General features: G+C 35.7%; 1 protein-coding gene across 4 annotated transcripts in view; it reads left to right on the top strand.

Annotated features, from left to right (window-relative positions):
• The window catches only part of LOC143218376 (uncharacterized), a 597,229-nt gene that overhangs the window by 205,114 nt on the left and 367,099 nt on the right, over positions 1 to 25,016 (top strand). The gene's annotated exons all lie outside the window — the stretch shown is intronic.

Genomic DNA, 25,016 nt, shown 5'->3' with positions numbered 1-25,016 from the left:
CCACTTTTCTAGTACTGTATCGTGTACTATTACGCATTTTCATATTCATAAAAGAATAATGTACAAACTTAAAAATTCGATATAAAATATTTGAAACAATAATTAAAATATTATAAATGTGCGACCCAGAGTGGTCAGATGAGGGGAGGAAGACTGATCTGGCATCACTGGACGAAACGCGTCACGTGACGTGGGGATAGCGTCGTAGAAGGGGAAGGTAGAGCGGGCTTTTCCCTTCTTTTTTGAAGGATCTACGAACCACGAACCAGTGACACGGTAGCATAGAAAATTTGATTGTGTTTGACGAAGCACGTATGGCTCAGAATCAATCGGCGTCTCCAAGTTATGCGAAAGCGAGCTCGTCGTATAACGCTGCGCTACCGTGATATACTCTACCTCTGCTCTCTTTACTCTATAGTTCACCCCATCATCGCAACGACCTGTTTGAAAAGCGGAAAGTGTAAACTTGCTGGTAAACGTTCGCTGCCTTTCGAACGGCTGCACAAGCTAATATGTGTAGGGCGCAAGTAGCAATCGTTCCTTGAGTGATTCATGACCCGATGACAGTATCTGCAGAATTATGTGTTTTAGTAATCGTTCGGCTTTTACGCGTAACATTTCCCCATCGTTTATTCCCACAACCGTTGTAGTCAGTCGAAAATAATTCATATTTTTATTCATAATCTGTATTATTTGATATGACACATCGAGTAACGAAATTTTGCAAGACATTTGTTATTTTTCATGCCAACAAATTATTTTCTGAAAAATCAGTTTACACTGACAGATTCGTCATTCGAAGACGCACATATTGGATGTTCAAACTCTCGTCTAGGCCGAATAGTTTCGGAGATATACGATAAAATGGATGTTTGTCATGACTAGACTGCGGATTTTTATGGAAGATAAAAATATTCTGCATCGATTGTGCGAAGCAGAAAGAAAATAAAAAATTGATTTGATCCCATAGATGACTTTGTTACATTAAAAACAACGTTACAGTGTCCTGTTTTATATTTCACCCAATCAATTTCTTTATAAATAAAATATCCGCAGTCTGGTCGTGACATATTCCTGGCAGCAAGTTTAAAAATCAACTGAAAAGGTCTACCGTGGAGACTTGAAAGAAAGAGAAATCGAGAGAACAACAAAGTGGCGTCTGCCTGATAAACTCAGCCTAACCTCGGGGTTCTAACACCGACGTTGTGCACATGGTAGGGTAAACGGCAGACAACAGACAAATCGGTGGAAGTTGCGTACAGCTGGATAGAGACGCGGGACGGATTGAAAACGTTCTCCATTTCCGAGGGAGGAAAGTTGCCCCGGCTCCGGGAGCAACGGAGGTCCATATTGTTTCTCGATTGCGTGAAATTCGTCGAACGTGAAATTTTCACTGTTCCTTGGTTCACTGGACGTCGCCAGTACGTGAAACTTCATTCGTCAGAGCGAAACAATATCAAATTGAAAATTCTCTCCTCGATTTGCGAATCGGATACGTTGAAACGAAACAAGGAACGGAAAACGATCTCCCTAAAATACAAAAAAATCGAACAGTGTCCCTTCGTTTTTTTCCTGCATACGAAAAAGTTGTTATCCATTTATGACAAAAATGGCTAAGCACAATTTAAAGCAGTGGACATGTTAAAAAGATTTAAAGACATCAGCGTATTGGTTGCAGCTTAATCAGATAATTCAAAGAAGAAAGAATGTTTCATTTCGCTCCTCTGTCTTGCAATCAATGCAAACATTTTTCATTTTGCATAAAGATCCGCAGTCTAGTAATAACATAATAAACTTGATCGTCCAATAAATCTTTAAAATCGAGAATGTCGAGTTCCTGGAATTTTTCAAAAATCAATCCCGCAGTTGAAAATTCGGAAAAATTCACAATCGTGTACGCTATTGGGTGGAACGTCCCTGAATTTTTTCGTAATTTTTTGTTAAGCACAACAGGAGAAATAATTTATTAAACTGTGCTCACTCTGTAACTATCCTTGTGTCTTGATATAATCAAAAATATTAAGTTTCTGGATTTTTAAAAAATTCAAACATGCAATTCAAAATTCCGAAAAAATTCACAGTCGTGTGTGCTATTTGGCGGAACGTCCCTGAATTTTTTCGTAATTTTTTGTTAAGCAGAACAGGAGAAATAATTGATTAAAGTGTGCTCACCCTGTAACTCTAATGTGTCTTGATAGAATCAAGAATATTATAAGTTTCTGGAATTTTTTAAAAATCAATCTCGCAGTTGAATATTCCGAAAAAATTCACAGTCGTGTGTGCTATTTGGCGGAACGTCCCTGAATTTTTTCGTAATTTTTTGTTAAGCAGAACAGGAGAAATAATTTATTAAACTGTGCTCACTCTGTAACTATCCTTGTGTCTTGATATAATCAAAAACATTAAGTTTCTGGATTTTTTAAAAATTCAAACATGCAATTCAAAATTCGGAAAAAATTCACAGTCGTGTGTGCTATTTGGCGGAACGTCCCTGAATTATTTCGTAATTTTTTGTTAAGCAGAACAGGAGAAATAATTGATTAAAGTGTGCTCACCCTGTAACTCTAATGTGTCTTGATAGAATCAAGAATATTATAAGTTTCTGGAATTTTTTAAAAATCAATCTCGCAGTTGAATATTCGGAAAAAATTCACAGTCGTGTGTGCTGTTTGGCGGAACGTCCCTGAATTTTTTCGTAATTTTTTGTTAAGCAGAACGAGAGAAATAATTTATTAAACTAGTAGGGGTACCGACTTGAACCAGCCACAGATCAAGAGCAGATCAATTTGGTTCGGGGGTATATTTAACCACCTTGGAAAGTGGAGAAACACAGGCAAGAACGTGTTTCATTTTTATCGGAGTTCAGTGAACGCTGTGCAATTCCGAAGCAATTTAAAAATCTATTACACACGAGAACAGAGCATTATCGGGTAGAAATGTTTGTTAAAAAAATCGAGGAAAAGAAATTCGCAGAGAATCCGGAAGTTGGCGAACGAGCGGGTGGATAAACGGCGACGCAGCGTTAATTGCAACGAGGAGCAATTTTCGGAATATTCACCGTTAAAATCTGTAAACCGTGTTCCAACGGAATGCGAATGATTACGGGCGTTGTTTCATGGGATTCCGTTAGAACGCGAAACGAAATCGGAGCAATCTTGGGTAGATAGCGCGAAGATAGCGTTCGCTATCAGCGGCTATAATCGTAAACGGCGTTTTAAGGATGTCGTGTTTCGCAGATGTGACAGGAGTGCTGGAACTGCAGCTGCGGAGTCTCATTGTCTCACTTTCGCAAATTAGCCGTGGCAGCGGGAGAGTCATCTGGTATCAACAGGTAACTGGGATTCGCGTCTCCTTGGTCTCCGGCATCTCCTTGATAAAAACAAAAGCGATAGACCGTGTCGCCTAGGTTTGGTAATGTGTTAGCGTAATTGCGTCTTTCGCGAACGCGAAACAACCACCGCTTTGTCACTCGAGCCATGCAGTCTGCCAAGTTCCCTGCTAATTGAAAATCCTCGTTTCGTGAAATTCGATAACCTGCCCGCAGCCTTCGTTGTTCGCTCGATCGGAATACGAGATCGTCCCGATGTTTTCTATTACAATGTTTTCCAGCTGTCGGAGTAGTCTCATTAAAAATTCGCCGCCGCGTTTAGCACGCGGACCATGCTGCTTTTATGCTGCTGGACCAAGGCACCTTGATCACGAGACCCATATTGATTTACCCAGAATTGATTTACAGGATTCCCATTCCACCCTTGCGTTCTGGAAGAGCACCACCTGCGGGGTGATTCAGCTAACAAGAGAGGTTACACAACCGTAACACGTCGATTATCATTTTCGGCTGCTCTTTGATTTACCGCACTCGAAATTTGTGCCTTTCTCCTACGAATTACGATGTGTTTCGTATGTAATCGAAGTTTCGATCCTGTAGGATCAATGGTTCAGGAGTTATGGTCGCTTAAAGTTCAGCATTTTTACAGTTTCTTGGTGAAATGTCAAATACCCTCAACTTTAAGCGATCATACCTCCTCAACTATTGATCCTAGTGGTTTGAAAGAAATCTACAACAAATCTACTGGATTCCATGCCAAATACATCATGATTCGTAGGAGAAAGGAGATATTAAAAATGATTACCGTGCGAACGAAGCATTCAGGCTAAAGATAACGTTACGGTTGTGATTAGAACAGGAAAATCATTGCTTCCCGAGTGTGTATACTTTTCTTGATTGAGAAAACAAAAGCAAGCGATTGTAATAATTTCAAAATTCGGTAGCGAGAAGCGATAGTGGCAGTGCTTCGATTGTGCAGATCTTTCCTCGCTCATGCGCGGCGATTTCAGCCTCAGTAACGTAAGCTTCTCGATAAAATGGGGTCCCATGAGCACCGCGCAGAATTTTAAAGAAATTTATACGATTCGATTCCGAAAAATGAATGAATAACAAGTGTATTTGTGTATATTTTGCAACTCGAAGGATAATATAGCTGCCTCGGGGCTCCGGCCGCTCTGCTACCCAATAGTAGACACGTTACTGTTTGATAGGTGGTGTCCAAGCACGGCGCCGCGAGTTCGGAGAACTTCGAGAGCTCCGATCGAGCTTCGGCATCGAGTATTTCGCAAAATCAAAGATATGCGGAAGTTCGAGGGGAAGCTGGGCGCATTCGTCGAAAGGGAAAGCGCAACAAACACGAGCGAGCGGTGATCAGAAGGGTGAATAAAGGGCTGGTTTTTTGGGGAATGGGAGGGGACGAAGGGATCCTTTGATAATTTAGGGCACGTTGCAAGAAGGAATAGCAAGGGGCAGACGGTATTATTACGGTAATGTTATTAAAACTTCGCTTCTTCGGCTCCATCCCGGCTAGCTCTCCGCGCCGCCATGCTTTTGTCCTTAATTAACGAGTTAAGGAGGAAAAGTTAGGACCTGTAAACCTGAAGGAACAACGTGCCGGAGCCCGCGGGATGCGACGAATGACGAAATTAACGACTCGTCCTTTCCACTCGAAGTCTCCTCGCACGTGAGCTAGAAACTTTCGGTCAACTTCTTCGGGGCGAGCCTGTCCACCGGCTTTCGGAATAGAAAAAGTTCCACGGCGAAATTCGAAACGGCTTGTCCAACTTCTTCTTTCTTTCTTTTTTTTTTTTCTTTACGATGAATTTAAGCAACTCCATCACCGGTTGCTGCGTTCCTCGAGGAGCGGCCCGTTTTGTTCCGACGAACAACAGAGTCGGATCATACCGAGGCTAACCAGGGGTATTGCCGCGAAACCGAGTCGCATAATTGGATGGAACAGTTCCGCCGATGCTTCTTCGATCGATTTCCAAGGAGTTCGAAACTCATCGCAACCGCCCCGTGACTAAAGCCTGTTTTCTTAAAGGCTCCCGCCGCATCATCCTTCGAAACATTCGAACTTCAACCTCTCTCCACCCTCGCTCGTCAACTTCCACCTTTGCTAAGTACCACGGATTCTAAATTATTTAATGCGTCGCTCCTCCAAGATCTCATCAGCCTCTCGTTGCTCTCTGTAACTGATTCGGAACAGCGCAACTTTCTCCCCACTGTCGCTCCACGACCCCCTCTATCGGTGTACTGGTTCCCCCACTTGAACTATTTGTACAGTCATCATTTGCACAACCTACTCCCACTCTACAGAGGAAGTTCATTTTATATTTTATTATTACCACGCTTATATTAGCTTGCCGAGTTGTCGTTGTTGTCGTTGTATGCGTCAAATCTTGTAATCGAATTTTAAACCACTTCCCGACGAGCTAGAGACTTGAAACTTTAAACATAGCTCAGAACTGGGGGCGACAATGCAATATTAAAAAACAAATTTAAAAAAAAAAACAACTATGAGTTTAGGAGATATAATTTTAAAAATTAATTTAAACTTGAAATCACCCTCAATTTTAATTTTAAATTCATTTACTATTAGGGTTATTCTAAAATTGAATGTATTGCGTTGGCAAATAAGTTCGTTCGTTTTTTGTGATTTATTCCACTCTAAAAAACCGAACGAACTTATTTGCCAACCCAATATTATAAGAATTACTTTTACTATTTTAAAATTTACCTAAACTTGAAATCTCCCGCACAATTTAAATTTGAAATTGATTTACTGTTAGAATGATTTCAAAAATTAAATGTATTATAAGAGAGAGAATTCCTCTTCATATTTTAAAATTAATCTAGACTTGAAATCTCCCTGTGTGAATTTAAAAATTAATAATAATAAGAAAATAACAATAAAATAGAATAAAAACATTTTTATTACAAGTATTCCTCCTAATATTTCAAAATTGATTTAAACTTGACATCTCCCCCACAATTTAAATTTGGAATTCATTTACTATTAAAATTATTCTAGAATTAAATGTATCATAAGAGAGAGAGAGAGAGAATTCCTCTTAATATTTTAAAATTAATCTAAACTTGAAATCTCCCCGAATTTAAATTTGAAATTCATCTACTATTGGAATTATTCTAAAATTAAATGTATTATAAGAGAGAGAATTCCTCTTAATATTTTAAAATTAAACTTGAAATCTCCCACAATTTAAATTTTAAATTCATCTACTATTGGAATTATTCTAAATAATTAAATTTGTTACAAGTATTCCTTCTAATACTTAAAAATTGATTTAATAGTTAATAAATAGAATGATAGAATAAATTAATAGACTGTGAATTTGTATGCATTTATGGAGAAATTGAAAAATTTGTGAAAAAGCAAAATTGAAGTGTATTGTAATCAAATCTTGTAATGAAATCAATTATTTATTTTGCTTCTGCTTTACAGCCAATTGCAGAACATTTTTATTTTAACAAATAAATTTATGAAATCGTTTTCCACGAAAGCGTCGTAGTAATTGCAATAATTATGAAATGAAAAATGTAAGACAGGCATTTCCTTGTTCCTTGTGTACTCAAATTGACAGAGAAAAAAGAACATGTCGGAGAGTAACGACGTCACCGTGTTTTTCCAAGACGGCTACGGAAAGAACGAAACTTATGGAAACTTGATAACGCTTAATCTTTCTGGCGGAACTTCTCAACTCCTGCAAGAACGTTCGAATAATAATTTCGAAAGCTATTTAAACGCTTAATAAAACTTTTAATTACTTCATAGTAATTAATAAGGATTTACGGACGAAACGATCGCGAGCTTGTTACGGGCTGAACGGTTGCTAATTGTTGAATATCGGACACCTCGGATTAGTAAAAAAAAATAAATCCGAACTACATACAATCGTTCTCGCGTGAATTCTGTATTTTGTTGCATTAAGCAGATGCATATTTCAGCCGTTGTTGTGTATTAATAAACCAGCTTTCACGCTTCGTAAAAACAATGAGATAAAATATCAGTCGCTTACATTCAGGAATGATTACGGGACAAATAAGCGTCGCATAAACTGTTCGACGCTTTCATTATTCATAACAGTCACAATATAAATTCTTCATATTTCATTTACTGCACGCTTGATAAAACGAACTAAAATAAAAAGAATTATTTGTCGACACATTTGAAGACATTAATTATGTGAACAAATGGGATTGGCTAAACAAACGCGGTTTAAAAGAACAAGCACGATACATTTCAGAATGTTTAAACGAATTACATGTATTGGTGAAACATAGATCCGCAAATACATAAATCCGAAACTTTTTCAAAGGTGTACACAAACGCATACACGAAACTTGACAGTGTTTGAACGATCCAAACAATTTTATTTCCATAGAATCTGCTTCAGCTGACCGCTATAAATCAGATTAATTCGAACCTAACTAGATCTGAAAATACTTTAATGACAGAATGTAAATTTACTTAATTAATTAACGAATTTATCATTGGAGCCAGTGTTGGGCGATAAATAAATCTATTTAAATAAATAATCATTTAAATAACTATTTATTAATAATAATTATTTGATATTTGGATATTCAAAAAAAAAAAGCAAAAGTAATTATTTATTATTTGAGCAAGTCTAAATAGAATTATTTAAAATAATAAAAAAAAGTTAGTTGTTATTTACAAATACAATTTAAATTATTATTTGTATTGACAAATAAAATAATAATAATAAAATAATAAAAGGTTGCTATAGCAGACAAAAAAGAAATAAGAAATAAGAGAAGACCAAAAACTATTTATTAAGATTTATAAATAATCTTTTATTTGCAAATAAGAATTATTAAATAGACCACTTTCGGAATTATTTAAAGTACTTTTATTTAAATAGAAAGTTATTTGCAATTAAAATCGCACGTTTATTTATTATTTAAAATGAAATTTGCCGTTTGAGTCAGCAATATGTAGCTTCAGTCTCCTGTAGGATAACCTTGTCTTATTAGGTGACACTAGATTGATTTCTCAGAATCTCGACAATATCTACAACCCAGTATGGATACAAAAGACTATCGTCTTATAAGGTTCTTATCCTTCAGAATGCTTTGTCTTCGATGTGTCATAGCGTTGGCTGATGAGAAAATGCTGAGACAGTGGAAAAAACATCGTAGAAATGAAGAGACTTTGATCTTCGAATCTGGTGTAGTTTCATTGGCAAGAAAAATTTAGAAGATTTTTGGGGACGTTCTCCATTTCTTTGGGGAAAAATTCAGTTCTCCAGCCCCTGGTGCATCGTGTAACATAATTTACACACTGTATAGAAATACAATTATCCAAACCGCCATTGAATTATGGAAAAATGACCTTCGATCATACGGAAAGTTTATGTAATCCTCCGGTGCGAAGTGGGCCAGTGGAGTGGGGAGCGCTGTCGCGCGGAGTGGGGATCGCTGAACGCGATCACGCACTACCGAGTAACGGTTAAATTTCATAGTTTATATCTCCGAAACGCACAGGCTTTTTTAAAAATTGTTTTTTCAATATTGCATTGTCCTCCAGTTCCGAGCTATGTTTAAAATTTCAAGTCTCTAGCTAATCGGGAAGTTAGTTTAAAATCAATTGCAAAAGTACCAAACAGCCGGACAAGAAAGCAAGCTAATATAAAAGCGTAGTAAAAAAAGAATTTGTTATAACAAAGTATTATAGATTGGCGTATCTATTTACCAGCAGATTTTGAATAGGCCCGTTGCGAATGGAGCAGAATTGTTGGAAAACAGTGTCGCGATGAATTAATCAGGACGAAACGAGCAGATTCCGCGGAACCGAAGATACGGGGAGGTAGCAACAATGAAAATGTTGATCGGAGGCCACCGGGAACAACAAAGATGATCGGATTATGCCGTGGGCGCGCGTGAACCGGCTGCATTGTGAACGGAAGTATCGTTTCCAGGTTGTTGCTACAGGTTTTTCAACGGTCCGTAAATAGTTCGGGTCGACGATACGGACAAAAGCGAATGAGAATGAGAGTGTGAGTACGCGCGAGCATAGATTAATATCCGAACGGATTATTAATGAAGTGTAATGACACATCTTTTATGAGCATGCGTAGAGCCGGCAGCCTGTAATTTGAATAAGCAAAAGGAGCCGCCCTTCGGGCGATGCATCGGTTTTGCCCGTGATATTACAGACTAATGTAGACGCAGGGGAAGTTACAATAGCAAGAAAGATATATGAGATGAGAGAGCGGGAGAGAGAGAGAGAGAGAGAGAGAAATGGGAGGCTGTAACTGCTGGTTAGAGACGAGGAATAGAGAAAGGGAGACGAGCTGCGCATTTCGTGCCTCGTTCGATCAGTCATGAGAGCTACAGCGTCTAATTAAGCTCGCGTTAAAATCCCAACAGTAATCAGGTCGACGAGTCATTTGTCAGCGTCGATCCGGATGGGAATTGGGCAATGCGATTATATCCTCGTACTCTCGGCTCTTATTCGATCGCGCGCCGCCAACATGGCCGATATTAACTTTGCGCATCGTACGAAGTGGATTTCCAAAGCGCCGAATAATACAAACGATCCTCCACGGAGACGGCCAAGCAATACTTGTAATTAAACTGCGGATCTTTATGCGAATTCGGGTCCACTCGAATTCTAAAGCCACATTATTCCATTGTGTTCTCCATCGTTTTGTTATCGATAGGATTTTTATGCGACGTCAATATTTTCTGCGTTAAATCCATCCACAGAAGATGTAAATAGTACAACAGCATTCTGGGACTCGTTAAATGTTTTCCCAGTTTTACGTTTATACTAATTTTACACCACGTTTTTATTAGCTCGCTTTCTTGTCTGTTTGTTTTTTAAAAAGCCTATGCGTTTAGGAGATATATAAACGATTAAATTTAACCGTTACAGCTCCCCGCGCGCGACGCTCGGGGGCGGGGTGTTCGGCTTTTTAGAGTGGAATAAATCACAAAAACCGAACGAACTTATTTACCAAAACCAATAGAAAACGGTTTCAATTAAAAGCTATGCAAAGCTAATTCGTGCGAATGTTTAATTACATGAGAATTCCGAGGAAATGAAAATTTTTTGGTAATCTCTCTCTCCAGGCGATTCTGTTGGAATAGTTGAATTAATTAATGAAGAGATGGAGAAATTGGATGACCGTGATCGAAGTTCGGTGACTCTATTGACCACACGCGCTTCTAACGTTCCCCCTTTGTTCCCGATAACGACTGACGTGTCGCATATAACCATGATGCGCCACGCGCACTCAATGACCTTAACAGATGTGCATCCACGGTTCCAATTTTACTGCAGCGTCGGCGAACGACAATCTGCGCGCGGTGCACGTGGCATGATTATCGGCAATCGGCAGTGCTATAATATTGTTCGATAACAGACAATTTACTCGTTACAACGATCGTTTCGCAGCGTTGTCGGCTCCTTTGCCGTGACAGTCCGCGGGTTTACTTCCGAAAGCGACAACCCTCCGATTCTGCTGAAATTGTTGCCAAAGCTTATCCTTGATTAGAGAAGAAAGTGCCCAAAAGGATTTTTGACCCCCACCGAGTTATTTTTGGGCATAGCTGCCAAAATAATAGGTTTACGTAAAAAATGTATACAACCTTTTTTGTGGAGCTGTTTATGAGCTTCATTTTTTGTTTGAAACTTTTTTCTCTAACATCAATACTTTCGAAAATATTGAGTGAGAAGTGTCAGAACTCTGAAGGGGGCTGGGTACACCTGTTAATTTGACCCCCGCCGAGTTATTTTCGGTCATAGCTGCCAAAATAATAGGTTTACGTAAAAAATGTATACAACCTTTTTTGTGGAGCTGTTTATGAGCTTCATTTTTTGTTTGAAACTTTTTTCTCTAACATCAATACTTTCGAAAATATTGAGTGAGAAGTGTCAGAACTCTGAAGGGGGCTGGGTACACCCGTTAATTTGACCCCCGCCGAGTTATTTTCGGTCATAGCTGCCAAAATAATAGGTTTACGTAAAAAATGTATACAACTTTTTTTGTGGAGCTGTTTATGAGCTTCATTTTTTGTTTGAAGCTTTTTTCTCTAAAATCAATACTTTCGAAAATATTTAGTAAGAACTGTCAGAACTCTGAAGGGGGCTGGGTACACCCGTTAATTTGACCCCCGCCGAGTTATTTTCGGTCATAGCTGCCAAAATAATAGGTTTACGTAAAAAATGTATACAACCTTTTTTGTGGAGCTGTTTATGAGCTTCATTTTTTGTTTGAAACTTTTTTCTCTAACATCAATACTTTCGAAAATATTGAGTGAGAAGTGTCAGAACTCTGAAGGGGACTGGGTACACCCGTTAATTTGACCCCCGCCGAGTTATTTTCGGTCATAACAGCCAAAATAATAGGTTTACGTAAAAAATGTACATAACCTTTTTCGTAGAGCTGTTTATGAGCTTCATTTTTTGTTTCAAGCTTTTTCCTCTAAAATCAATACTTTCGAAAATATTTAGTAAGAACTGTCAAAACTTTGAAGGGGGCTGGGTACACCCGTTAATTTGACCCCCGCCGAGTTATTTTCGTCCATAACAGCCAAAATAATAGGTTTACGTAAAAAATGTATACAACCTTTTTCGTAGAGCTGTTTATAAGCTTCATTTTTTGTTTCAAGCTTTTTCCTCTAAAATCAATACTTTCGAAAATATTGAGTGAGAAGTGTCGAAACTTTAAATGGGGCGTGGGGGCAAACGAAGCTTTGTCGCCAAAAATCCTTTTAGGGATTTTCTTCTCTAATCAAGGATAAGCTTTGCCAACAATTTCAGGAAAATCGGAGGGTTTTGTCGCTTCCGGAAGTTTATCCCAGTCCGCGGCATAATATCCGAACAAAAACCTTCGTCCTAAATATTTCAACGGGAACTGTTTTCCCTCCTAAACACGGGACCGCCCGTGGAAAAACAGGCATTTTTCCGTTCGGAAGCAAAGCACACACAACGTCGAGTCGCGTAGCATGTGACAAAATTGTAAACTGTACCGGTGGAAAGCGTGACACGTATTTTACAGTCGGACATGTTTGCGTTCTACGTCAAAACGTCTCGCATGAAAAGTGACTGAGTGGTAATTGATCTGGGTGGCGAAGGTTTATCGAATTTTTCACGTGACCTAGTTGACAAGAAAAGGAACGAATCGGACAGCTCGTATGCCACGCACGTACGTCCGCATTTGCATGCTCTTAAGCCTCTCCGATATTTTTTTCTCCCATGATTAATTCGTCCAATCCTCGAACAAATAGATTTCTGAGACGAAAATTCTATAACGTGTTTAAACACGAACAATTTCATTTGTGCTCACTTCTTGTCCAGACTCGCGAGATCGAGATTTGTGTATACTATTTGTGTCCCACTGTTGAATTTTCCAATTTTGTTTTCCAGTCCTTTCCGGACGGCTTCCGTGGGGTAATAATTTCGTAAGCCTTTTGACTGGCACCTTCTTTTTGACTGACTGATCTCTTTCTCTCTCTCTCTCTCTATTTTACTGTTCGTCTTCCACTCCGTTTGAAATGACTTTAGCGGGGCCGTAATAAAGAATTCCTCGCTCGACAGATATCCAGACAGCTGTATTCTTTCCCTTTGTGGAACGATAATGAAGGCCTTCCGAGACTCTACGTGACAAGACGGAGGTTAAAACGTGTGGGCGCACTCGTTCCAGCCTCTCGGTGTACCTCAGGACCGAGCCCTGGAATTGAATTCAAATTCTCGGGTGGCTCGTGTTTGCACTGCAAACATTGTTTCCCCCCGGCCGATGTAACGGCCGTTGTTGTGTGTGCGGGTACACGCGCACCAAGAAACCCGGGCCGGGGGTTGATAATTGTGCCGAAGATGCGCCGGTTTGCTGTCTTCGCTCTTCGCGAGACCCTAACTGCCGGCAGTCTACGTAATAAAGATAAACGGAGTCGCGCGCGGGCCAACAAATTGACGGAACCAGGGCCGGGTCCGCCCGAGATCAACGGAATTTATGTGCTCTCGCCAGATAAAACACTTCATCCTGCAGTGAAAGATTATCCTCGGGAAAATCGCCGTGGATCGCTAATTAATAAGCAACGTTGCGAGTCTCCTTCGCGAATTAATGTTCACAGTAAAATAAGTATTAATTGTAAGGTCTAACAACTTTATTAAATTTAACCGTTACACCTTCCCGCGCGAGCTTGCTGTATAATCATTTTGTATCAGGTCATCCGACAAGTTCTCGCGCTATGTTCTGTCGTATGTTAATTTTGTAAACACACCTTTTCAAGTTTGTCCTCTGCGAGAAATGAGAATCTTTGAAATTCTTCGGAAAGGGAAAACTGAATTGGCCTTAAGCTGTCAGCGATTGTGGCAGTTCTGCTGAGTGCACTATTCGTGGAACGTCACCGGAATCCGGCCCCGCTGAAAATCTGGCAGACCAATGATTCGAGATTGGCTTATCCGGCTCGAAGGTCCAATATTACTGTCCGCGGTTCAACTGTAACTCTTTCGAACTCCGGCGACTTGGCACGTGACGTGCCGACTGATTCGCCGACGATTCTCCTTGCCAAGAGAAAGGACTATGCCGGCAACTTAGTTTCTAAGATTTTATTAATGGTTCGCCACAGCCCCCCCCCCCGCCGCCATTCGTTCCGCAGCTTTTGTGGAACGGTGAAAAATTTGTTGGATCCACCGTCCAATTCGAACACCTGAGACCCCCAACTTCTTCGCTTTTTATTATACCCGGTTCTCGATTTGTCATATTACTCTCCGTGGAAATGATTGAATCGATCCGACCGGAAACAATGAGGCTCCACGATTCCCTTTTTAATACGGCGACGAAGTTTCATTAACGACAAAACCATTTGTTCAGTTTTTAAAATAATCTTTATAATATATTCAGCTGATTAGCGCTGTCTACTTCTAAACTCCTCCGTTTTTTATTTCATTGAATATTGATTTCGTGAATTTTTCGAAGTTTGCTGGGTCGATAGTCAATGTTGGGTCAGTAGGTTGCACAGGGTTTGTGCAATTCAAGAAACATGCGTAGATCAAATACGAAATTGTATTTCGTACGATAACAATTTATGGAGTCCGCAACACACCACAGGAGCGTTCCAAGAAAGCATAAAGAAATATTGAATCATCGAGGCAACTGTTAATTGAAAATATTAAATATATTTAATATAGAGAATATTAAATATAGAAAATATTGAATATATTAAATATAGGATATACTAAATATATAGAAAATATGGAGTATATTAAATATAGAAAATATTGAATATATTCAATGTAGGATATATTAAATATAGAAAATATTCAATATATTAAATATAGGATATATTAAATATAGAAAATGTAGGATATATTGAATATAGAAAATATTCAATATATTAAATATAGAATATATTAAATATAGGATATATATTAAATATAGAAAATATTAAATATAGGATATATATTAAATATAGAAAATATAGAGTATATTAAATATAGAAAATATAGAGTATATGAAATATAGAAAATGTAGAGTATATAAATATAGAAAATATAGAGTATATTAAATATAGAAGATATAGAGTACATTAAATATAGAAAATATTGAATATATTCAATGTAGGATATATTAAATATAGAAAATATTCAATATATTAAATATAGGATATATTAAATGTAGAAAATATAGGATATACTAAATATATAGAAAATATGGAGTATATTAAATATAGAAAATATTGAATATATTCAATGTAGGATATATTAAATATAGAAAATAGTCAATATATTAAATATAGGATATATTAAATATAGAAAATGTAGGATATATTGAATATAGAAAATATTCAATATATTAAATATAGAATATATTAAATATAGGATATATATTAAATATAGAAAATATAGAGTATATTAAATATAGAAAATATAGAGTATATGAAATATAGAAAATGTAGAGTATATAAATATAGAAAATATAGAGTATATTAAATATAGAAGATATAGAGTATATTAAATATAGAAAATATAGAGTATATGAAATATAGAAAATGTAGAGTATATAAATATAGAAAATATAGAGTATATTAAATATAGAAGATATAGAGTACATTAAATATAGAAAATATTGAATATATTCAATGTAGGATATATTAAATATAGAAAATATTCAATATATTCAATGTAGGATATATTAAATATAGAAAATATTCAATATATTAAATATAGGATATATTAAATGTAGAAAATATAGGATATACTAAATATATAGAAAATATGGAGTATATTAAATATAGAAAATATTGAATATATTCAATGTAGGATATGTTAAATATAGAAAATATTCAATATATTAAATATAGGATATATTGAATATAGAAAATATAGGATATATTAAATATAGAAAATATAGGATATATTAAATATAGAAAATATAGAGTATATTAAATATAGAAAATATAGAGTATATTAAATGTAGAAATTATTGAATATACTAAATATAGAATATATTAAAAATATAGGACAGTATGGGCTGTACACTTACACGATTTGTTCACGTTAACATCACACCGTATATCCACGTTCCACTAGCACAATATTTCATTTTGGATACTGCTTGTTTCCCTTAGTTTGCAGTAATAGTTTACAGTGAGGAAACTTCAAACTAGCAAATTATCGATGTTGACACTGAACTTGATAATAAATATGGGCCTTTGTTGACTGTTCGGGGATTACAGGTGTTCGGTAATTACAGAGATACACATTTCATCACTTGTAGTGTTTGACTGGTGTGCTTATGTAGTGTTGCGTGAGCACTCAAGCGTATTTTATACAATATTGCACTATTGTCTCTCACTTGAAACGAACAATACTTACTTACTACTTCGTTATTTACTACTTCGTTAAACTTTTAAACCTCGTTTAAAAATAATTTCATTTACCTGTTAACGCCGACAATATGAAAAATTATATGGTAAATGTTTGCTACTCGCAAGCCAGCTTGAGTCTAGTTGAAAGCACCGAACCACGTGGACAGTTTTAATAAACTTTTTCGACCTGCATAAAACCAGCCGTGACGAACGAAACGCACTCTATGTATTTAGTTTTTATTGTCCACAACAACTTTAAAAACGCGTAGAACAAGTAAACAAAACTCGTGATTCTATGTATAGTACACGGGAAATGAACTAACCGATTCAACTGTTAACAAAACGCGTTGCTGACGCGAACTTCGTGTTTTGTAAACTCCGATTTTTGAATATCGGCGAAATATACGAATTTAGCAAATGTCATTCGATCCTGTTTGGCGTGTCAACACGCGACGTTTATTATTTCACGTGATCAAAAGTTAGCAATTTATTGAATATGCAGGACATTCTTCTTAAACAATTATCGTGCCTTTTCTATTCATTCCAAGTTGAAACAAATGGAAAAAATGGCTTTGACTCTTCGATGAAATGTTAACAAACATTTTATTGGTGGAAGATCGTCCATTTTGGAAAATTGAATTGAAGAATGATTTTCTACTTTTATTTCAACCGTTCACCGTCATCATTTTCTGTTCATTCCAAGTTGAAACAAATTGAGAAATGGCTTTAACCCTTCGTCGATGCGATGAAATGTTAACGAACATTTTATTGGAAAGATCGTTCTTCTTGGAAAATTGAATTGAGGACTGATCTTTTCAAAAACAATTCAGTTTTGTACACCTCAAGAAAAAATACGCGAAATCTAGCGATGACGTAACGCAAGTAATTATTACTACATAGATTAGCAGCAGGCCAATGAATATTTCAGCAGATTGGCATTGAGAGGACAGGCTGAGACCGTCGAATTCCCCGGCGGCGATGTAATTCGTGATCGATAATAATTATGCGAAACATTGTCGTGCCACGCTTATCCCTCTCAATGTATGCATGTAATCTTTCCCTCTTTCTCCATCATCGTGCCGCGACCGCAGTTTCAACAGAGAACGGGTGTAGCCAGAGCTATAACAGGCAAGAGGGTTGAAAGGAAATGTCTGCCTTCCCCGAGTCGCCAAGGGTAAACTGGGTTAATTTTGCAAATAACGAAACATCCTCGTCGATCTTGCACGTCGAGAACGAATTGAAAACTGACAAGGAACATCGTCCGCCTGTCTATCTACGATTTCGATGTTACTTCTCGTGGAAAACGTGGAGGAGGGTGCGTGTTTTCCTACTGCTCGAGGGGTGAATCCATCTTGCTCAAAAAACTATCGAAAACAAACATTTAATTTCGATTCCATAGTTTTGCCGCGCAGTTTTTATGTTGATTTCAACGCTGCTTCGATATTATTCGGTGGAGCGACGATCTTTATGGCAAAAACGAGCTGGTGCAATTTGGAACAGCAATATTTATTTATTATTTATTACTAGACAGGTGGAAAAAATTTTCTACCTGAATTGCAACAAACCGGACTGACATAGAAATTTATCTTCTCAATTAATATGTTCGAAAGGTTGAAAAAAATGATATAAAAAACATTTTTAAAATTCGTCTAATGATTTTCATGTTTTAAATTACACCTACTCCCATTACTGTCATAAGTGCATAAAATCCGCTGTCTGTTTATTACATAAATCAGAACTTCCTAATATAAGAAATTTTCTATTAATACATACTGTTTATTTTCACCGTTTTCTAAAATGGCCTAGTATGATTTTATAGTAAAAATAATTATGCAAGCAATTTTATCCTGGACATTTCAAACATTAGTAACGAGATACGAGCGTTTTTTAAATAATTACACAGGATTACATGAGTAATAAGTGGACATCATGAAAATTAGTAACTTAAAATAGTAACAAAAAGTCTAATATGTTCTATATTTAATATATTCAATATTTTCTATATTTAATATATACTCTATATTTTCTGTATTTAATATATTCTATGTTTAATATGTTCAATATTTTCTATATTCAATATATTCTATATTTAATATATTCAATATTTTCTATATTTAATATACTCTATATTTTCTATATTTAATATATCCTATATTTAATATATATTCAATGTTTTCTATATTTAATATATTCAATATTTTCTATATATTCAATATATTCAATATTTTCTATATTCAATATACTCTGTACTTTCTGTATTTAATATATTCAATATTTAATATATTCAATATTTTCTATACTTAATATATTCTATATTTTCTATATTTGATATATCCTATATTTAATATATTCAATATTTTCTATATATTCAATATATTCAATATTTTCTATATTCAATATACTCTGTACTTTCTGTATTTAATATATTCAATATTTAATATATTCAATATTTTCTATACTTAATATATTCTATATTTTCTATATTTAATATATCCTATATTTAATATATTCAATATTTTCTATATTTAATATATTCTACATTTGCAATTAACAGTTGCCTCGATAATTCAATATTTCTTTATGCTTTCTTGGAACGATCTGGAACTTGGCCGATCTGGAAGGAGAAGAATGCGTCAAGTTCGGCCATAAACTATTTTATATGATTTCTTTCACGTTTGAAAGAGTATCCTGTTCTTGAAATGAATTCTAGAATGTACAATAATGATTGAAGCACTACAATATATATTTTCATATATATTCATGTTGAACAAATTTTCTCCATTGATTTAAGGAAACTAAAGACTAGCAACAACCTTGAATATATTTTCAATAATCACTTAATATTACACTGTGCAGATATTGGAACAATGGCAATTTATCATTAGATTTATTCAAATTATTATAAAAAGATAATACATTTTCATTTAATCTCTGTTCTTTGCAATTATCTAACCTAACCTTTAAGATCACTTCAAGGTCATGGTGTGTAGGTCGTCTTCACCTTCTTCAAGATAGGTATGACCTTGAGAATTACCTTCACATAATCTTTTTCTTTGCACATCCTGTTTAACCACTTTTTTCTTACTTTCTTACTAACTCGAATTAAAACGTAGACCGTGTATAATTGTTGTGCAAATATTACGTGTAGAAATTCAGATCCGTTTCCGTCGAACAGGGCGCCGCCGCACAGTGGTCTAAACGGGCCATTTAGCTGGACAAAATTATTCTAGCATTATTTTAAGACTTAAAGCCGTAGTTAAGTAGGTAATTGGATTCGTCTTGACATCAGCTACAACAATATGTAATAAAAAATACTTAGTCGCGTTTAAAAAATTAACATAATTATATTTTTTTATTAAAAAAAAAATTTTTGTGAAATGTTTTTATTGGGATTTATAGATGACTGAGTATCGATTAACTTTGGTTTGAAACATTTTCTTGCCAGATTATCTGAAATGTTCAAATTATCGTGGTGAGAATTGGGCATTTCCACCGAAAAACTTCCGAACCGACCGTTTTATGTAAGTGCTTATGAATCACAAACGACAAAAGATAGCAAAGACTAATTCAAATAGAAGTTACATCGTATTTTTAGGCCGACAAATTTGTACAAAAATTTTCTAAAAACAATCATTTTCAAAATTTTAAAAAATTTATAAATCTTCAAAATTGTTTGCATAAATTTTAGGGGTCCAAAAATACGATATCACTTTTACTCCAACCATGTTTTGATATCTTTTTGTGTCGTTTGTGGCTTACGTAGAAGAGAATCATAGAGATGATTCGTATATCGACATTGAATTACTAAAAACTGTCTCAAATTCAAAGGTGCAAGTTCGTGCTAATAAAATTGATTTTTTCGGACACTCTAGACTTCTATAAAGATGTTCCAACATGTTCCATCCTAAAGGTTTTTAAAGGTTTTTTTTTGCGAGACTGTCAAAGTTTGAATGCTATATACGTTTGAAGTATACATTCATTTTTAAGCAAATAAACAATATATTTAAGTTTTATTTGAGTTTTGTCCTTTTGGTTCATGCTGGTATCCATCATAGAATGAAAAATTCCACAAATATATCCACTACTAGATGTTCACAACGAGATATACTAATGAATAGTGAGGTGTCGAACGACGATGAAGAAATACGAAGATGAAAAATGAGTTGCTCGTGGGGGTATATTTTATTATGGGGTGATAGAAAGCGAAAAACCAACAGCGATTCTTCTGGTACCTTACCTCTCATTTACCGAAGCGAGAAATTTTCTGCGAGATTTCCATTTTTGGGTTTTGTCCAGCTAAATGGCCCGTTTAGACCACTGTGCGCCGGGTCCTGATGGCAATGTTCGCCATTGTTAATTACGAACAGACAAGCGATCCCGAAAGCGACACTGATTTGTTAGTGAATCTGGCAATCACGCAAACTGAACTACTAATACCGATACTTTACGTTTCGATAAACAAGTGATTTCGGAAGATTACGAGATCGTTCGGGGTTGCATGGATTGTGTGATGCTAATGAACGAGAGCGTGGAACGCAGACTCACACGTACCCACCGCCGCGTGCACGTATACATGCGATCGGTCAACGGGTAGGGTTACCGTCGTAACATGCTTATCATGTTCTAAATCACAATCGTATTGCCAAAACCAATCGCACGGTTACAGCTCGAATTGAATTCGACAGGAGTTATTTGATTGCATCGGGTATCGGTATCGTAGGGCAAGTTTTGCTCCGCGGGATAATCGAGTTTTTCGATTGAACCGTTCATTGAAATTGTTATCGTCTCATCGAGTGTTCAATGCGGCGATAGTAATTAAATATTATCAATAACGGATACGCGATTATCCTTTAATATCGCAAGCCGTGAGAAGTCGCGATTAACACTTTTCATTACTCTCATATAAAGTACCTGCAATATCAAAAACATGAAACATTAATTAAAACATTTAGATAGTTATTGTAGTCGATAAAAATTTAGTCCCTTGTGCCCGCTAGCCAATGTTTGTCTTGCAATTATTGGTTAATCAAGTACCACGTATGTAGACAGTGAAGTGCGAGTAACTGAAGGCTAAACGCGCTTCAAACTTCAAGCATAAAGGTGTCCACCACACTAGAAAATATTTATCTTGCATTGAGGTAGTTATTTCATTCAGTAAAGATTTATTTATGTCGAAGTGATATCAAGTTCCATGTAGAAAGTAAAGTGCGAGTAACTGAAGACTAAAAGCGTTTCAAACATAAAGGTGTCCACCACACTGGAAAATATTTATCTTGCATCGAGGTAGTTATTTCATTCAGTAAAGATTTATTTATGTCGAAGTGATATTTAGTTCCACGTAGAAAGTTAAGTACGAGTAACTGAAGGCTAAACGCGTTTCAAACTTCAAGCATAAAGGTGTCCACCACACTAGAAAATATTTATCTTGCATTGAGGTAGTTATTTCATTCAGTAAAGATTTATTTATGTCGGAAGTGATATTTAGTTCCACGTATAAAGTGAAGTGCGAGTAACTGAAGGCTCAAAGCGTTTAAAACATGAAGGTGTCCATCACACTAGCAAATATTTATCTTGCAATTATAGGTTAGTCATTTTATTGAATAAAAATTTATTTATATCGGAGTAATATCAAGTTCCATGTAGAAAGTGAAGTACGAGTAACTGAAGGCTAAACGCGTTTCAAACATAAAGGTGTCCACCACACTAGAAAATATTTATCTTGCATTGAGGTAGTTATTTCATTCAGTAAAGATTTATTTATGTCGGAAGTGATATTTAGTTCCACGTAGAAAGTGAAGTGCGAGTAACTGAAGGCACAAAGCGTTTAAAACATAAAGGTGTCCATCACACTAGCAAATATTTATCTTGCAATTATAGGTTAGTCATTTTATTGAATAAAAATTTATTTATATCGGAGTAATATCAAGTTCCATGTAGAAAGTGAAGTACGAGTAACTGAAGGCTAAACGCGCTTCAAACTTCAAGCATAAAGGTGTCCACCACACTAGAAAATATTTATCTTGCATCGAGGTAGTTATTTCATTCAGTAAAGATTTATTTATGTCGAAGTGATATCAAGTTCCATGTAGAAAGTAAAGTGCGAGTAACTGAAGACTAAAAGCGTTTCAAACATAAAGGTGTCCACCACACTAGAAAATATTTATCTTGCATCGAGGTAGTTATTTCATTCAGTAAAGATTTATTTATGTCGAAGTGATATTTAGTTCCACGTAGAAAGTAAAGTACGAGTAACTGAAGGCTAAACGCGTTTCAAACATAAAGGTGTCCACCACACTAGAAAATATTTATCTTGCATTGAGGTAGTTATTTCATTCAGTAAAGATTTATTTATGTCGGAAGTGATATTTAGTTCCACGTAGAAAGTGAAGTGCGAGTAACTGAAGGCACAAAGCGTTTAAAACATAAAGGTGTCCATCACACTAGCAAATATTTATCTTGCAATTATAGGTTAGTCATTTTATTGAATAAAAATTTATTTATATCGGAGTAATATCAAGTTCCATGTAGAAAGTGAAGTACGAGTAACTGAAGGCTAAACGCGCTTCAAACTTCAAGCATAAAGGTGTCCACCACACTAGAAAATATTTATCTTGCATCGAGGTAGTTATTTCATTCAGTAAAGATTTATTTATGTCGAAGTGATATCAAGTTCCATGTAGAAAGTAAAGTGCGAGTAACTGAAGACTAAAAGCGTTTCAAACATAAAGGTGTCCACCACACTAGAAAATATTTATCTTGCATCGAGGTAGTTATTTCATTCAGTAAAGATTTATTTATGTCGAAGTGATATTTAGTTCCACGTAGAAAGTAAAGTACGAGTAACTGAAGGCTAAACGCGTTTCAAACTTCAAGCATAAAGGTGTCCACCACACTAGAAAATATTTATCTTGCATTGAGGTAGTTATTTCATTCAGTAAAGATTTATTTATGTCGGAAGTGATATTTAGTTCCACGTAGAAAGTGAAGTGCGAGTAACTGAAGGCACAAAGCGTTTAAAACATAAAGGTGTCCATCACACTAGCAAATATTTATCTTGCAATTATAGGTTAGTCATTTTATTGAATAAAAATTTATTTATATCGGAGTAATATCAAGTTCCATGTAGAAAGTGAAGTACGAGTAACTGAAGGCTAAACGCGCTTCAAACTTCAAGCATAAAGGTGTCCACCACACTAGAAAATATTTATCTTGCAATTATAGGTTAGTCTTTTTATTGAATAAAAATTTATTTATATCGGAGTAATATCAAGTTCCACGTAGAAAGTGAAGTGCGAGTAACTGAAGGCAAAAAGCGTTTCAAACATAAAGGTGTCCACTACACCAGCAGATATTTATCTTGCAATGATAGGTAGTCATTTCATTCAGTAAAAATTTATTTTAGTGAATAAAAATTAATTTATGTTGCAGTCGTATATTCTGTAGAAAATAAAAAAAGAATCGGAATGAACGTTTATCGAATTAAATCGGACGCGGAACACTATCCAATTCTCTCCAACGCTCTGAAAATCGTGAAACTAACTATAAAAATATTATAACGCCTACTAATATAACAGTAAAAAGTTGTGGGCGGGTTTCAAGGATCGTTCACGGTGTATAACGCGAACTTTGATATATTCCAAGGGTTAATTCATTAGATTGAATTGAAACGGACTCTCCGCGTAAACTCTGAAACTCCAATTACGGTGTTACTACTTTCCCAAAAGGCATAAAATGCCACCTTACTTCGGTGTACACGCCATGTTCCAGTATTCAAGTAGAAGTTATTGCTATTCACGTTATATGGGAGCAAAACTTCGCTGAAAGATGACTACAGCTCGAAAGGTCCCTCTCTGCATCTCATCCGAATCTTTTAAGATCGAGTCCAACGAGAATTCTCTTCTCGTTGCTTCGCGTTTTCCTGCAACGATGATTGTAGAAACTCCATTTACACGCTCCATTAATGAATAACGCACTGGTAAATACGTAGAAACTGTTCCAACACAGCCGTTCAATCGGAAACTCGAGCGAGCGAAATCACGAACGTGGAAATACCAAAATGTTGCTTTCAGAACGTGAAAACTTGCATTATTACAAAGAAATAAAATTTTTCGCGATTTCACTGATGACTTTGTGCGACCATGACGAGCGTGATTAGGTGCAATTCAAAGCAGTCGACAGAGTAAAAGAATTCGAGACTGTCGATGCATTAGCACAGACGAGGTACGGTGAAACTAATTAATATTCCGACGCTCTAAAAAAGACGATAACGTTTTTAATACAGCACTGTACGATATGAACTTTTTTGGGAAGCTAAAGCAATTAGTTTCCTATTACTATTAAGCAATTACTATTATACTATTTATTTATTTTTATGGCAAAAAAATAGGACATTCCATTTAAATCTCATTTAAAAATAGGACATTTAGACATTTAGAAAACTTAATTTGACCTTGAAATCCCCCTCCCCACCATTCTAGTCCTCAAAAAAATTAGGCTACATGATTGTACCCTTCATACCGAACAATTTTTGTAAACAAATTTTTTTTCGTAACTTCAATGCGTCACAAGATATTTCCGTTATCAGATAAACGAAACACCCTGTATAATAATAATATAATTTCAGTCTACTAGAATCAATAAGAAAAGCAAAAGAAAATAAATATAATATAATTTCAGTAAACTTCAATAAAAATATTATAATTTTATTGAAGTTTCATAAGAAATTTTATATACTAATTATATATAATATATGTATACATATATATTTGAGTTTACTGTAATCAATAAAGGGCAATAGATAGTACAGCAAGAGAGAAATGTCCATAAG

The sequence above is a fragment of the Lasioglossum baleicum genome, chromosome 19, assembly GCF_051020765.1.
Source record: "Lasioglossum baleicum chromosome 19, iyLasBale1, whole genome shotgun sequence".
Classification (NCBI taxonomy): domain Eukaryota; kingdom Metazoa; phylum Arthropoda; class Insecta; order Hymenoptera; family Halictidae; genus Lasioglossum; species Lasioglossum baleicum.
Note: the sequence above shows the minus strand (reverse complement) of the source record. Positions and strands in the feature narration are given on the sequence as shown.